Source organism: Asterias amurensis, chromosome 13, assembly GCF_032118995.1.
Source record: "Asterias amurensis chromosome 13, ASM3211899v1".
In the NCBI taxonomy this organism is placed as follows: domain Eukaryota; kingdom Metazoa; phylum Echinodermata; class Asteroidea; order Forcipulatida; family Asteriidae; genus Asterias; species Asterias amurensis.
This window is the reverse complement of record NC_092660.1, coordinates 10,938,458-10,952,292: the sequence shown is the minus strand read 5'-3', so window position 1 is coordinate 10,952,292 and position 13,835 is coordinate 10,938,458. Positions and strand designations below refer to the sequence as shown.

The window sequence follows — 13,835 nt, the reverse complement described above, 5'->3', positions numbered from 1 at the left end:
CACCACAAGGTATCAGGGCCCAATTTCATAGAGCTGCTTAGCACACAAAAATTGCTGAGCATGAAATTTCTTCCTTGATGAAAACAAGATTACCAACCAAATTTCCACGTGACTTTCAAAATAAGCAAACAACAGCTGAATACCAGTAACAAGCAATGTGCAACCAATAGAAATTTGGTTGTTAATCCTTTTTTTTTTTTTTTTCAAGGAAGAATTTTCATGCTAAGCATATTTTTGTGCTTAGCTGCTCATTGAAATTGGGCCCTGCATAGAGCAAGGAATCTGTACTAGTTAGGGTTTGGTAACATACTACTGAAGCCACAAGCTTTGTATAAACTAAAATAAAATCTACTTCAAGAAAGACTCATGATCAAGAAGCTCAAGGGAACACGGTCTCCGAAGAATTAACAACACCCGATAAAATCATAAACGAGCCGACCGAAGATTAATCAAAAACAAGTAACCATCTTTAAAAAACACAAACTGATATCAAGAAATCAGATATATCCCGCGGGAAGAGGCTGTGCAACAACCCATAACTTGACGCTCTGTCCCCTGGGGGTACTAGACATGATACAACGGGGCCAGTCCAATGAAAGGGGTCACCATCGTGCCGTAAACATCATAGTTGGTGATGATGAACAATCCCTTTGGGACGTGTACTTGATGTTTCACTAGAAATTGTAATCGCTTTACTCGATAGGAAATCAGGTTGGATTTGTCTCAAGGCAGAAATAAAGTGCGTTAATAAGACGGTATGATTTGTAGAACTAATGTATGCCTATTATGTGGGGATATAGACGTTTATCATGCTACCACCATTTTGGTCATTTTCCATGTATCCCATTACGGCAATGGGTGCTGTAAAATAAAGGAACCAGACTATTTCTCCTTCGTCCAGCCTCGGTTTTGGTTACATTAATTTGAATGGGATAAAAATCAAGGTGGCCGCACCATGATAAAGGTCTATTGTACCCATTTTGGCACCGCTCTAATAGTTGTGTCTTCAATGTGTGATTGCAATCTCAGGATTTCTTGAGAGGGTTCCGGGTGGGGGTGTTAACTTCTGTACAAGTGGAAAAATGTTTGTTAAAATGTGGGAACTTGTGGGATGTGGTGTTAATATACCCCCACGATCAGTAATAGTCATATCAGTGAGTTTACTCACTCCCATCAGCGGCGGCACCACTGTTAATTAGGGATGGGGGGGGGGGGTTCAATTAGATTTAAGGTTGGAAAACCGTCCCGCGTGGCCCCTAGTACTCACTTCTTTCCAGACAAACAGCATCTAAACATCGATTCCTTTTTAAATAATGTATAAAATACGAGATAAAATCGGTAGTTTTGTTTTCACTCATCTTTAATCAATTATACTTGAGCACGACATATTGATCGGAAATTTACAATTTAAAATATTACTTTCCACCTGTCCCAATAGTAAAAGACCGTCATTTCAACGAACTCATAGTGTCGTCGCATTGACGACTGGTCTACATCAAGATAATCACACCGAGAATACGGTTTTTTTGTTTGTTGCTCGTTTACCCATTTTACGAAAGTATAGTGTGGGCTCGCTTAATAACAATTTGACAGCAGCCTAATTAGCTTATAACCTCGGCCCTTTCATATTTCGAGTAGTAAAACAAAATGGTGGCGCCGTTTGAATAATTAAACGGAAATTTCAGCCACTGTGCAAACATGATAGTTCAATCTAGTCTTACGATCTCGAGGTTGCGTTTATCAAGAGTTTTACACTTGATTTCATCTTGTAATTTAAAAAAAAAAATCTGACTACACCCACTCCATTGTTTCTCCCCCACTTCAACAACCCTTATAGGTTCCACCACACATCGACATAGAAAATAGTATCAGATATTTTCATCTTCGAGCGAAGAGCCAAAAAACAAAATGTCAGTTTTTCTCAAACGATCCATACCGCCCGCTCTATGATTAAAGGCACTGGACACTATTGGTAATTACTCAAAATAATTGTTGCATAAAAATTTACTTGGTAACGAGCAATGGTGAGGTGTTTATAGTACACAGCATTGTGAGAAACGGTTCCCTCTGACGTAACGTAATTTTTGGAGAAAGAGGAAGTTTCTCTCTCAATTTAATAAGAAAACACTTCAGCTGAAACATTTTTATTATGCATTTGGAAGCACACAAAGTAATGCAACAAGGGTTTCTTTTTCCTTTCATTATTCCTTTGCAAATTTGATGACCAATTGAGCCAAAATGTTCACAGGTTTGTTAATTGTTATGATGGCATAATATACCAGGTGACATGACTGGTCTTTGACAACCACCAAAGGTGTCCAGTGCCTTTAAAGGTTCTGTGTATCTAATGGTGACGCACGGTCGAATTGCTGAACAACGTCACGGTGGAGTCTTGTCGGAAGATTTGTTATCAAGACGCCAATCTGAGAGATAAAAACACGTGATAATTACAAAGCAATCCAAGCTATGGTGATCTTAAAGGAACACGTTGCCTTGGATCGGACAAGTTGGTCTATAAAAAGCGTTTGTTACCTTTTCTTTATAAAATGCATATGGTTGGAAAGATCTTTTAAAAGTAGAATACAATGATTCACACAAATTTGCCTCGAAATTGCTTGGTTTTCCTTTAACTGTGCGAACTAACACGGTTGGCCATTTATGGGAGTCAAAAATTTGACTCCCATAAATGGCCGACCGTGTTAGTCGACGAGGTAAAAGGAAAACCGTGCAATTTCGAGGCATGTTTGTGTGGATCATTGTATTCTACTTTTACAACATCTTTCTACCATATGCATTGGGTTAAAACGCTTTTCAAAGACCAACTCGACCGATCCAAGGCAACGTGTTCCTTTAAGACGACAAGCTATATTATAGAATTTTTAGAGACGTAAATGGACGAAAAACAGTGTGTATAAGTGCAAGGGACGACTTCGATGTTTTCAGTTCTTTGACGGAAAAACTACAGTTTGATTTAGCGTGGTCCATGATGTGATCCAAAAATGCTTATAATGTAATCCGATTCATTGTTAGTTGGATATTGCATTTTTAGTCCCAATGGGTGCCTCCCAACGTTCTTTCTGTGCAATCCAATCTAGTCACCGAGTAATCTCCGGATGCATACATTTCTACTTTGGTGTACCGTATAAGAAGGCACTAGGAAAAGAAAAAGTCAGCAATTTTGTGACAGTCCCAACATATCAAAAACAAATCTGTGAACATTTTGGGCTCAATTTGGTCATCGTCGAAGTTGCAAGAAAATAATGAATGTGAACACCCTTGTTGCATCGAGATACATTTTGTGAGCTTTCAGATGCCTGAGCAGTCTTTAAGCCTGAAGTCTTTCTCAGATTCAAATATTTTAGTGAGATCTCACACATCTTTCTCAAAAACTACGTGACTTCAGAGGGCGTCGTTTCTCAATGTTTAACACTAGCAACAGCACTCCGTAGACCAGGTTAATTTTTGTGCTAATAATATTTCGATAAATTAACAATAGTGTCCTAATAGTGTCCAGTGCATTAAAAGCCAACATTGCCACGGGTGGGTATATACTCACATGTTATCGATGATGGAAAACGTCAAAGGTGTTTTTCTAAAATCCACAGGTCACCGCCCTGAAAAGAAAGCAATTAGACTTGAATACCTTGATAACAATTAGCGTTAATGTTACACAATGGAGACAATGAATCACAAAGGACAAACCTTCATTGAAGTGGACACTAGTGGTTATTGTCAAACAAACCAGTTTCTCAGTTGGTGTATCCCAACATATGCATAACATAACAAATCTGTGAAAGTTTAGGCTCATGTGGTCATAGAAGTTGCAAGAGAATAATGAAAGAAAAAACACCTTATAGTTGTACAAATTTGTGCACATTTGTGCGCTTTGGGATGTATAAAAGGGCCTGGGCTCTTTTATCAGATTCAAATGTGAGAAATTACCTCCTTCTAAAAAAACTACGTTGATTCAGAGGGAGCTGTTCTAACAATGTTTTATACCATCAACAGTTCTCCGTTGCTCGTAACCAAGTACGTTTTTATGTTATTATTTTGAGTGTGTACATGTGCCTTTAAAAAGATGTAGTTTTTTTTTAAAGTTTTTTATATCTACGTCATTCTAGTGTTATTTATGCGTGTAAACAGCATCTACCAGGCCAGGAGTATGAGGGAAATGTTTGCATCTTTGAAATAATTTGATGATCTCCTCAGCAAGAAAAAATAAACTCATAAAACTCACACATTCTTGAACTTCTGCAGTACATATTTCGGCAGTATTTGCCACGCCGTCGACCAACGCAGTCTGAGTCTTTGGAACAGGGTGTCATTTGGTAGAATCGCTCGCACTCCCAACCCAGACAGAATCGGCGCCCGAAACTACTCAACCGGCAGTCCATATCGGAGTTACAAAATTGGACGAAAGGCTGATGACGAAGAAAAACAAAACCAGATAAGTTTTAATAAAGTTATGGCGAAGCACGCCCTCTCAAGTTAGGGAAATGCAAAAGCAGTAACAGTTGTCCCCATTCGGAGTTATACTACTTTGGACGGCCTGTTATGATTCAAATCACATGATGTAAAAGAGATCGTCTGTCACGCGGATTTGTAAAACAAAAATACAAGAAAACAAGTTGTTTTTTCCTCACCATATCATTTTTTAAAACATGTAATTTGGGTTTGAACACAGACAAAAATGACTCGAGCAGTACTACTTGAACCAACGACCAATGGATTAACGTACCGGTGTCGCATGCAATTATGTCCTCTATGCAATAATATCCGGAGGACATTAGTACATATGTAAAAATGTCCGCCGGACAGTTTTGCATATGCAATCGTGCCCGGACGCCGCTGCATGCAATTGTGTCCGCCCGGACACATTTGCATATGAAGTTGTGTCCGCCCCCGTGCAAAACCGTCCTTGCAGTAAATTAAACGCCCTTGGTCGACGGAACACGTTCGCCATTTTTTTACAAGCTAAGTGCATATCATGAATGATGGGAAATGTTCGGCCGGTGGGTATTCGCTGCAATCAACAAATACGTGAATAATTCATGCTGCATATACGTAGGTTCAGGGCATCCATGCACGCTCGCTTACGCGCGCACTTACATGTACAGTCATGTACATTATCCGCCGGACGGTTTTTGCATAGCCCCGGACACGATTGCATATGCAAAAGTGTCCGGAACGGACAGTATTGCATGGTGGACACAATTGCATCTGACACCGGCGCTCTCAGTTGAGTTATCCAGCGTTATGTATGTAGGCGGTCGTTCTTGGTTGATATCTATATGTTCCCGGTGCCACAGTAAGAAACCAGAAGCAACAAAGTCCTACGCCAAAAAATGTTTCTTTATTCAAACCCAAATTATTAAAAATGTACCCAGTCAGTTTCCCTTGTGGTTTAGTAAACTTATTATTTGTTTTATAACAGCTGAATTCCCTTCTCTCCATCTTGTATACAAACAGAGAAAACTTCAAAGACTCTACATCGTGTAAAGGGTAACTTTGTTTATGGCGTGTAGAAGCTCAATTGCTATCGCGGCCTGTCTGACTTTACTCCCATATAACTTATTCAAACTTCAAAACTCTCCCCGTTAAAATACGCGTGGGCCGGCAGACCTTCCCCACCTGCCCCCTTAGCAAGGCCATCACGCACGGCCAACAAAAACAACACAAATGCGTGGAAATAGAAGCCATGCACTTATGAAACGCTTATGGACATAAAACTGTCCATTAGCTGCGTTTATTGAATGCAAACCCTCAACATATCCTTCGGAGGTAATAAACTTGATAGCTTGAAAAGAATCTATTTAAATTTGCACTCTAGAAAAATACAATGAACTCATCGAAAAGGTTTTAAAGCCGCTGACACAATTGACAATTTTCAAAAACAAGTATTCCTTCGTAGTGTATCCCAATATGCGTGCAATAGCCAAACTGTGAAAAGTTTTGCTCAATAATGGTAATCGATGACAATAATAAAAGAAAAACACCATTGTTGCACAGATTGGTGTGCTTTCAGATGCCTGAGAAAGGCTTCAGGCCTGAAGTCTTTTTCAAAATTCAAATTAATTATTTTAGTGAGAAATTACCTCCCTGTATTAAAAAAAAACCTACGTTATACCTCAGAGAGTAGTTTCTCACAATGTTTTATAGGATCAACATCTCTCCGTTGCTCGTTAAGCTTTTACATTTTTAGTAATTACCGAACGCGTAGTTGACATGTGTTTCTAATTCTATATAATTATTATGTAAGCCTACTTGAAAATCAAACTCATCAGATCGGAAAGGGTAATCTGAACATTTATTCAGGGAAATTGATGGCTTTGTCAATTTGTAATGAAAATGATTTTCGGTGCTGTAGGCAGGTGTTAGCGCTTTGAGATGACTTGCTTGTCTTTCATTGTTGGTGCATCATTTGGTTGTCAGATCGTGTTTGCTGTCTATGGTCGTAATTTGTCCTTGTCCATAATTGGGGGAGGTCAGAAAAAGGCATCCTAAATGACCTGCTTCTATCACAAAAGCACTTTGAGTTACTTAGAAGAAGATGCGTTCAAACGAGTTTTGAAGCTATATTTAATGCGTGGGTGCACTTCGTGTACAACAATTCCGACACCTCCAACATTTAATCTAAGGAGGGCAGTGGGGCTACCTTCCTTTGTTTGTTTAATTAAGCTTTTTTTTTTTTAATACAAAAACTAGTTCAAACATGCCTATATAACTATTATATTTTAAAAGAAAAATTAATTCCAGAAACACAGAAACCCATTTACAGTTATATACGTTCAATTGTGAAATTTCTTCAAATTTTTTGATTTGTCATTGAATGTGGTATAAACACCTGCCTTTGTTATACACGGGGTGGCATGTTTTGGTTGTCCACATATGTAAATCCATCAAGCCAGACATCAGTCTGACTCCCTGTCCGTTTCAGTGCGATGATAGTTAAAGGGACACATTGCCTTGGATCGGTCGAGTTGGTCTTTGAAAAGCGTTTGTAACCGTTTTTTATAAAATGCATATGGGTAGAAAGATGTGGTAAAAGTAGAATACAATGATCCACACAAACATGCCTCGAAATTGCGTGGTTTTCCTTCTACCTATTCGACTAACACGTCGGCCATTTATGGGGGTCAAAATTTTGACTCCCATAAATGGCTGACCGTGTTAGTTCGCACAGTAGAAGAAAAACCACGCAATTTCGAGGCAAACTTGTGTGGATCATTGTATTCTACTTTAAAAACATCTTTCCAACCATATGCATTATATAAAAAACGGTTACAAACGCTTTTGTTTTGACCAACTCGTCCGTTCCAAGGCAACGTGTTCCTTTAAACCACGAGCAGGAAACGAAATTATATACAGGTTTTGACCGCCATTAACCCAAAAGAGGTCCTTTCTTTGTGCACGAACCCACAATGCAACTATATCCTCTTAATTTGTACTCAAGCTTTCAAAATTATTGGTTGCAATACTTTCATAGTTTCGATCAACACCAACAAGTAAAACTGCACACTGCAACTTTCTTCCCGAAGATATCATATTCTAGGAAAGCGTAGGCGGAGATGAACTGCACCTCAAACGAAAAACACTGACTGCAAATAATCGTAAATCACGGTTGATTTCAGGAGCGATTGTAGATTTGTGGGCCATTAAAAGAAGAGTGGAACGCAATCAACATGTCAAGTTTTAAGAGTTACACAAAAGCTTCGTTATTAAACCTGACGGTGTCGCCTCCAATTTCACGTCCCCTGTTTGTCAAGTCATCACTGACAAATTATGGCGAGTATAATATAGAAACCTTAGCGTTCATGTGAACACATGGTCTCTCATCCCCTCATCAAAACCAATTAAATAATCTTCTCTCGTGTGAACGCCTGGTGATCGTGTTCCCATGTATTAAAGTAGCACGGTGGAAAACAGATCGTGCATTACAATAAAAAACTACCGAGGTCTGTTTTATGCTCTGCTTTTAACGATTTACATCAGGATTTATATTTTACTCAGTGGTATAACAGTTCTTCTTCCTTTTTAATCAACCTATAACTGACACTGCGCATCTATTGGAATTCAAACTACCCGACTGATTAATGTTGGCAAAATAATCAACCGCAAGAATTGATTAATGTTTACTTTCAATCTCAAACTTGAAGGAAATAGTTATTTGGGCTGAAAATTGTGACGTCTATCCTGTCACATGACGCAGTTATCGTGTGACATTTATGACAAACGCTTCAGTGCCGTCGGAGATCAACTTGTATGAATGTGGATACTATTGTCAGACGACTGGGTAAAACTAGGTTATAACCTTCTTGATTCTTGATGCACTAATTACACATCGGATAATTTTTCGTTTGAACAACAAAACTGAGGTGGTTAGATATTAGACTAAACTTTCATTAAGACGCGCACGTTCGCAAATAGAAGCGCACCTTTTAATTATTCCACATTTTTTCAGCATTGAACCCAAATTTATTGGCCCTTTAAAAAAAAAGAAATCTGCACAGTTCAAACACTTCGTTGTTAATATAATTCGTCTTTATTTCTTGTAAATCTACAACAATTTCATTTTGATTTTAGATGGGGTAACTTAAAGGGGAGGTACAGGTTCGGTAATTACTCAAAACAAATATTAACTTAAAAACTGACTTGGTAACGAGCATGAGCTGTTGGTAGTATAAAACATTGTGGGAAACGACTCCCTCTGAAGTAATCTTGTTTTTGAGAAAGAGGTATTTTCTCACTAAAATATTAAAAGACTTCTAGCTACAAATCTTTTATTCCAAACTGAAAGCACACAAATTCGTCTAACAAGGGTGTTTTTTTTCTGTCATCATTTTCTCGCAACTTCGATGACCAATTGACCCCAAATTTTCACAGGCTTGTTATTTTATGGTTATGATAGGATACATCAAGTGAGAATACTGGTCTTTGACAATAAACATGTACAGTGCCTTTAATGGAAGCACTTGAGTCCAAAAACATAAAGTAACTTCAACATAATTTAAAATAAGTTTCAACGTCAAGCACCAAATCTACAAACTGCAGTGAGAGACATGAGGCTACCATTGGAAAACTGCAGTGCAAATCGTCAATGTATTTCACATCCCCAATTCTCAAGCTTGTTCACGGCGCCAGCATGCAAGAAACTCGGACGCTCCAAAGACTACACTGTACACTTCAAACACAGTGCATTTAGGAAATTTCATCTCGTGCCTCAGTTCGGAGAAACAGTTTCAGAATGAAATGTCACCCTGAGGACCAAATCATTATATTGTAAAGTGCAAGTGTCTTCATAAAAATAAAAATAAAAAATAAAAAGAATGATGTAAAGAATTTGCCATCATTGACTTTTTATGTGGGTCAAAACCCATTGACAATGCATTGACACTTCATTTTGATTTTTCACCGTTCCCGAATAATTTTAACTCTCAGTTCTCCTCAAATAATATTGAGGGCAAATCTAAGAATTTAAAAAGTGTGAGCCCGGTCCATACTTCATGCGAATGCGATACGAATTTTGACGTCACAAATTCGCGACGAATAATGCGCGTATTTATGGTTGCCCTATGTGCTAAACTTTTGCGAAACGGCTGTGACGTGCATTCTCAGAAAGTATGAACCAGGCTTAAGATATAAGAATGAACCCCGTCGTCTTATTGAAGATGCAGATTGCGTTCGATACTGCCTAACTTGCTAATAATTGGAAGGACATAATAGTAACGGGGGCGCGTGATCAACCCCCTCTTTGTTTTTGCAATTTACCATTTTGTTTTCTTACGTCAGTTGGGTGCATTGACGGTCTTCTCTTGCCTGAACAACAGGCTCGTTCTTTTTTGAGAAGTCGATGAGCACGCTTGTTTACCTCATCATGGCCGTTCTAAATCGATGCACCACATCGACCTTAGAAACCGACCCCTCTCGTGATGTTTTGAGAGGGGGTTATTAGGAGGACTTTTCGACCGTTAATATGTACATTTTCACGGCTGGTGTTTTGGGTTGGCGCACGCAAGGTATTGATTCTATCGGACTTTCACGGTGGCGGTTCATGATTAACAAACAGCTCTTCAAGTATTGTCTTAACTAGATTATGTATCTTAACAGACACTTAAAATAATGAGTTATAGACCCTGCTTACCTATATTGGTCAAAGTCATGAATCTATTTACTGGTAAGGAAAATTTACGGTTTGCCACGGAACAGAAAAATGTGCGAAAGCAAAATTGTATTTGTTTGTTAATGCGTCGTCATTAAACAACCAATGGCACGCAAGTTTAGATTGTCACGTGCTTTTCTTACTTTAAGCAGTTTCAATTAAATAGCAGTTGTGCTAAGTGCCTTTGCGTAGGAAAACACTTCTGCTTGTCTATGAAAGAGATCCCTGATGAAAATAAAATAACAAGATACCAATAGCTTTGTTGGTAAGCAAGCTCTTTGAAATAACAATTTTATAGACTGCATTCTTTTCGTGCCTAAAGGCAGTGGACACTATTGGTAATTACTCAAAATAATTATTAGCATAAAACCTTTCTTGGTGACGAGTAATGGAGATAGGTTGATGGTATAAAACATTGTGAGAAGCGGCTCCCTCTGAAGTAACGTAGTTTTCGAGAAAGAAGCAATTTTCAAAGAATTTGATTTCGAGACCTCAAATTTTCGAAATCAAGCATCTGGTTTTGAAGTCAAGCATCTGAAAGCACACAACTTCTTGTGACAAGGTTTTTTTTCTTTCATTATTATCTTGCAAATGTGACGACCAATTGAGCTCAAATTTTCACAAGTTTGTTATTTTATGCATAACAATTATGTTGAGATACACCAAGTGAGAAGACTAGTCTTTGACAATTACCAATAGTGTCCAATGTCTTTAATAAAAACACAAAAAGCACAAAAAGCAGCTAAGCACAACAAACCTATATGGTTCATACAATAATCAGTTTACCCGCCAAAATAATATGTTCATATAGAATCTCTGTCTGGTATCCTGCGTATTTTTGCTTAGCAAAAACTTTTAAGCAACATTTTCTGCTTAAGCAGCTCTACGAAAATGGGTCCTGGTCATGGACGTTTCATCTGTTTTTATCTTTCGTATTTCGCCTGTATATTGTAATACTTTTCAGAGAACGTTTATATTATATTTCGATGTATTTTTGTATAAATGGTAAATTTTTAGTGTAGTCTTTATATAACATATTTTTAGACACGCAAAACCAAAACGCATTTCACTGTACAAATATTTGTTTCTTACAAGTGACAATAAAACATTATTCTATCCACACCAACCCTGTCGAGCCTTGTTCAGATCATATAACCTACATAAGGAATTAAATAAACCTGCCTTTTGACTGTTTTTGCACTAAATATATCTCAATATCCATTTGGGTTTGTGTCCTTGTTTTAACCCTCTTCAAAGTAGAACACGAGGCAACCCTAAGAACTAGATGATGAAGTCGTCATCAATATTAAAGGAACACGTTGCCTTGGATCGGTCGAGTTGGTCTTTGAAAAGCGTTTGTAACCGTTTTTTATAAAATGCATATGGGTAGAAAGATGTTGTAAAAGTAGAATACAATGATCCACACAAACATGCCTCGAAATTGCGTGGTTTTCCTTTAACCTTGTCGACTAACACGTCGGCCATTTATGGGGGTCAAAATTTTGACTCCCATAAATGCCCGACCATGTTAGTTCGCACAGTAGAAGGAAAACCACGCAATTTCGAGGCAAACTTGTGTGGATCATTGTATTCTACTTTTAAAACATCTTTCCAACCATATGCATTTTATAAAAAACGGTTACAAACGCTTTTGTTTTGACCAACTCGTCCGATCCAAGGCAACGTGTTCCTTTTAAGTTTATCATTTTAAACATGTTTTTTTGTCAAGATAAACATCCCTCCCCAAAACGTAGGCTCTTAAAGTATGATATATCCTCCTCTTACCAGTTTTCACGGTGTTATGCCTTTTTCTTTGAATTTGAAAAAAAAAATAATGATGCCATATATCAACCGATGCCCTAATTATCTTCATTTTTTAATATGAAGTATGCAAACATATATTAAAACTTGATGGACATTGAAATGTTCACACCACACACCGATCTTCGATGACTTCAACTGGCCCCATTTGTTTTGAGTTTTTCCTGTTTTCACGGCAAACGAGAAAGTATGGTTTCCCGGTGAAGCCATACATGGAAGAAACATCTGCAGTGACTACAAGTGTTCTTTGAGACTCTGTGTATGACTCTATGGCCAGCAGTTGTCTTCATTTCATTCAAAATATTGTTTTATTAAATTTTAAAAATTACCATGGTAACTTGCAAAAAAAATAAAAAAATGAAAAAATAATAAAAAGTTTGAATAATTACTGGCTTTAAAATCTGATTTAAAAAAAAAAAAATTCCCTTAATATTTATAATAAAGCGTATACAATGATAAATGAATCAACAAGCTGATGTTTAAATTTTAATATTAATAATTAAATATTGATATGAGGGTTAAAAAATAAAAATCTACAAAAATATTAGAAAATGATATAAGGCACATAGCTTCTTTAAGCCTCTGTATTTTTTTTCCAGAATGCTCAGCAAAATATTCAGTCACATGATTTGATCATCATGAATTGTGAAATGAAATAGTGTTTGATGAAACTTTTTCGGTGGGCAAATACTTTTATATGGCCTCAACATTATGACATATTTTTGTACCTTGTGCCTAAAATACCAAAAGTTTTGCATTTACAAGTGCAAGTAACCAGTGGAACCTTAAGTGTTTCTAAGTTTTGGTCAAGGGAGAGGAGACTCTTTGCTTGGCAAATAAAACCACACATTTTGTATCTAGGGACTGTTTACATCGCGCACAGAGAGGTAAAAGATTTGCCACGATTTTAGGGACACCTCGAAAACAGGACCTCCTGCGATAGGTAAAAAAGTTAATCAAAAATACTGATTAAGAGCCAGCTTTTTAAAAATTGAATACAACCGCCATTATGATATACTCACAGATGCATTTATGAAGACATCTGCACTTAGCACCAGCAACAGAACCGCCACAACGAGCCTCATAGCTTTCTCTACTCCAGTGTTCTACTCGTAACAGCTCACGATGCAACGAACCCGAGATTATCTCTGGAAACAGTTGGTTTGCGAACACCTAACTCCGAACTGGAAAAATCTTGCACACTTAAAAGAACTGTTTAGTGCTATAAATGGGATCTATTATAGCCAGTGATAGTGTTTTATCTACGCATTGGAAATGAGTTTGAGACGTGATTGGTTAGGCGAAACATCACGTGACCCCATCTGTGTCACGTGAGCGGTTCAATGTACACCGCCCACACGTGGTTATCTGGTTCATAAACACTCCCTGGGTACTTGTTTACTTTGAGGCGACGAACTTGTTATTTATTTGCAATCATCGCCATCGGGTCTGGCGATTTCTTGACGCTCATATAACATCCTGCATGTTTGAGTTTGAGTTCTGGTGCTATTTTGTTTCAGTGATATTTTGATGTTTGTTGGTTTTTTTTGTTTTAAGAAAGAAATTGCAATAACGATTTTGTCACACTGTGATTGCTTGCCGTCGCGTTTGCGAACCCGAGCCCCCACCGGTTCACTGGAACCTCCTTTTGACAACAACAAAATTCAATTTTTTGCTTGAAATGTTTAGAAATCAATAACCATAAAAGGTTTGATTTGGTTCAAACAAAAATTCCCAAAATAAGCTCTCGTTTTTGGTTACCAATGTCAAAGCTTTCGGTTTCATTCTTTCACAAAGACAGTGATATTTCTCACGTAGGCCTTCTATCTTCTCCAAGTGAAATATCCGCTCAGTT

At 37.7% G+C, this 13,835-nt stretch overlaps 1 long non-coding RNA gene across 1 annotated transcript; it reads right to left on the bottom strand.

The window, feature by feature from the left end:
• Nucleotides 1–1,342: 1,342 nt before the first annotated feature.
• On the bottom strand, nucleotides 1,343–13,187 carry LOC139946171 (uncharacterized). Its single transcript, XR_011787217.1, has 4 exons — nucleotides 13,003–13,187; nucleotides 4,238–4,421; nucleotides 3,557–3,614; nucleotides 1,343–2,423 (listed from the first exon to the last, which is right to left on the bottom strand). It is a non-coding gene; the product is annotated as an uncharacterized lncRNA (long non-coding RNA).
• Between the last annotated feature and the right edge of the window lie 648 nt (nucleotides 13,188–13,835).